The 3282-nt window shown below is 38.7% G+C and overlaps 1 long non-coding RNA gene across 1 annotated transcript; it reads right to left on the reverse strand.

Moving 5' to 3' along the window:
* Positions 1–251: 251 nt before the first annotated feature.
* On the reverse strand, positions 252–2893 carry LOC135466323 (uncharacterized). Its single transcript, XR_010444104.1, has 3 exons — positions 2682–2893; positions 1145–1295; positions 252–376 (listed from the first exon to the last, which is right to left on the reverse strand). It is a non-coding gene; the product is annotated as an uncharacterized LOC135466323 (long non-coding RNA).
* Positions 2894–3282: the final 389 nt, after the last annotated feature.

The raw sequence follows: 3282 nt of genomic DNA on the forward strand, positions 1-3282 counted from the left end.
GACTTCGGAATAACTTCGGAAATAAAACTATCTATCAGAGACGTTTCGTCATAAAACAAAAATCTTGTTTTATATGTAGTTTATTCCACTTGCCCCATCTTCACAAAACTTGGAGATTAAGCCATTCGTAACGTTTTTCGGCACGCTTTCATGTGAACATTAAACGCTATTCCCAAAATATTTATATATTCGTATATATTTATGATATTTTTATATTTGTGTAAGAGGTTCCGAACCGTTTCATAGGGGTTTTTTTTGTATACATCACCTCGCCCACAACTTTAGAACGTAAAAGTCAAGTGAGAAACCCTGAGGTAGCTTTAGCGGAATTTGAGCGGGGCAACAGCAAGTTCCGTGGCAGAGATAAAGCCATTGCCTACAAAAAGAGAAATATAACAAATATTCCAGTTGTATGGTAGAATAGACAATGAAAATAAATAGAAAAAATACCTTAATTGCAGTTTTAGGCCAAAGGAATAATTTGACATTGGGGCGCATCTACGAGTGGCAATGTTCAGACTGTAAATTTGTTAATTTATGTCGATAAACCAAAACCACAAGCAGCTCTTAGATTAAAAAAACTTGAAAATTATTTAATCCAGATTATGTGCTTGTTTTGGACAATTATAGGAATGACAGCAGTATTAATATAATTAAGACGTAAAAAAGCTGACAGTACAATACCAAGAAACTTCACAATAAGTGTTATATTAAATAGATATGTATGCTAAGATGCATTTAGTGAACAAAAAAAAACAGTATATAACTGAAAAGAGAAAAAATAGGATTTTTACACCTTTACGTGCAGTTTCGACTCATTTCAAGAGCTCTGCTACAAACCGATTATTGAAGTGTCTGGGTGTGGACTTAAAACTTCTCGGTTTCAACAAACTTCCGAAGTTTCGTGAATTGCTTAATTTTCGGCTTAATAACAATATGGAGTTTTCTAGAAAAGTTTAGTCAAACATACATAGTCTGAAACATATGTAAATTTCCCGAATATGTGGTAAATATTTAGCTTAGTCTAAAAAAATTGCGAATTTTCGTGAAGCCTAGCATTTTCTAAAGAAGTTGGTGAAAACGTTCCGAACAAATTCAAACTAAACTTTGAGTACATATATACCATCAATAACAAAATACATACCATCCTTATCAGACAAATGAAACACGTGGCGGGTAGCAAAGTCTAGGTGGCTGCCTTTAAAACCAGCAGCGAACTCCTTGAGAGAGATCAGTCCATCACCGTTCAGGTCATAATCTGTTAAATGTGCCGGGAAGACGGCCTCGATCCAGGTCTAGACATGAAAGCAGAAGATGATATGATTAAGACGTTCCTACACTATAGGCTATGTACACCATTGACTCTCTGGGCACAGAACTTGCAGTCTCACTTTTTAACCGGCGTAGATTAGACAGATTTTAATACTGGTTACGTCACAACTGCTACAATGGTTAATTCGCGTGATAACACTTCTGTGTTAAGACGTTTTTGTATTTTTTCTATCTGGTGAAAGAAAGAGCGTGACTCAACAAAATATAAATACGCCAAGAATACACTTGATTCAGCAAGGTTGCGGCTTTGAAGTGTGAAAAGGGAGGTGGTAAAAACTTTTACCGAATTCCACAATGGAGATCAGTTTTTAAATGCGCGAGCTGCGTTACTTGATTAGTATTTTTTTATGCATGAAGATCTGTAGCGGCAATTCTGTGCTACCAGAGGCTGGCACGCCGATTGGTCAAACATTTGACCTGATTAATATGTATATTAATATCTACCATATCAAACTATAGTAACCTATTTTCTGCATAGGTTCCATCGGACCAAAGCCGCGTAGGACTCCATAACTCATGGAGATTAAACATCGTTATAAGACAGCAGTCTACATCTTTAAATATTTTGCAAGATCTTTGGTTGTTTATACAAACGGTTGACCAGTATAGGTCTAAATGGCGGGATTCTATCTGCTTTAATCTGAGCAGCAGAACTATAAGTCGCTCTGTCGGTCTTATTTGTGGAAATTTATTCAGCTGAAGACCATAACTATGGCATTTGAACTATGGAATCTGAACCCTGTCATCACTTCAGATTTTTAGGAGGTTTTGTAATTTTGTATATTTTAGGGCGTAAATATTAAAATACAATTAAGAAAGCAACTACATAGGAAAACCCGAGCAGCGATTACTTTGTGATAACTGGCAAATGGTTACACTTAACCGGTAAAATTCGGTCTCTTGTTAGGATTTTATTCTACAGGTGCGCGAATGATATGGAAATAATGGAAACTGTCTACATTGCGGAGTTAGTCTTATTGATGAAAGTTTGGAAAGCGTTGGGCGAGAGGGTACAGGGCGTCAGGTGGTGAGCAGATTGCGAGTTACGTCCCCTTGACGCTACACTGTGTCTTGCGCGTATATGTAGAGCCTTTAAATTGTCTCCGTGGATATGTTGATTTTCTTTGTGCTAAAGGAACTAGGGAAACTTCTTTTATAGGCTGTCCGATGTCTGCTTCAGCTAAATCTACTTAAGGAAATATACGATAATTCTATTCATTACTCATTCGTATCCTTACTTGACTGATATCGGCAATTTGCTGGCAAATTTCCTGCTAAACGTACACTTTCGAATGATACGTTTGCTGAGTGAGGTTTAAGGCTGAAAACATAAAGTAGAATAGACTCACGCCGGTGCCCCTCTTTTCCCAGTTGCACTGACTGGGACATACCGGGCTGCATGTTCCCGTCAGAGCACCTCCGATGATAGTTCCAGTGATGTCCCCGATGAGGGCGCCACCTTCCGGCGGTCCCTCCTGTACAGATGGGCTTGCAGATATTCTCGCAGTGTCGGGCACTCCCACTGGCCACCAGGCCGCAGAGAAGCAATGCTATTCCCAGGCTCATCTTGTCTACAAGCTAAACAAGAACGCAACAACGACTCTTGGAACAATCCTGGCCCCTCATTACGATGAGGGCAATGGCCAAAGAGTACACACTGACGACACTGTACGTGCACACGTTGAAAGTGCTCACTATAGTGTGTTTTCTTTGTCTACTTTAATTCATCTGAGTTGTTTACACAAAAATGCAACCCATAAAGGAATAAGGTGCCAAGTCAGCCATCAGTTATAATAAGACAAAAAATGGTCTGAAAATGTCTATTACGTTCGCTATGGTTTTCACTGGCGTCCTGTGTAATAGGAGTTGACCGAGCCTAAGAAACTTACAGTCATCGTGTTAAATAGCAACGTTGGATCTATGAGCGGTGACATACATATTTTAATTATC

The sequence above is a fragment of the Liolophura sinensis genome, chromosome 6 (assembly GCF_032854445.1).
Source record: "Liolophura sinensis isolate JHLJ2023 chromosome 6, CUHK_Ljap_v2, whole genome shotgun sequence".
In the NCBI taxonomy this organism is placed as follows: Eukaryota; Metazoa; Mollusca; class Polyplacophora; order Chitonida; family Chitonidae; genus Liolophura; species Liolophura sinensis.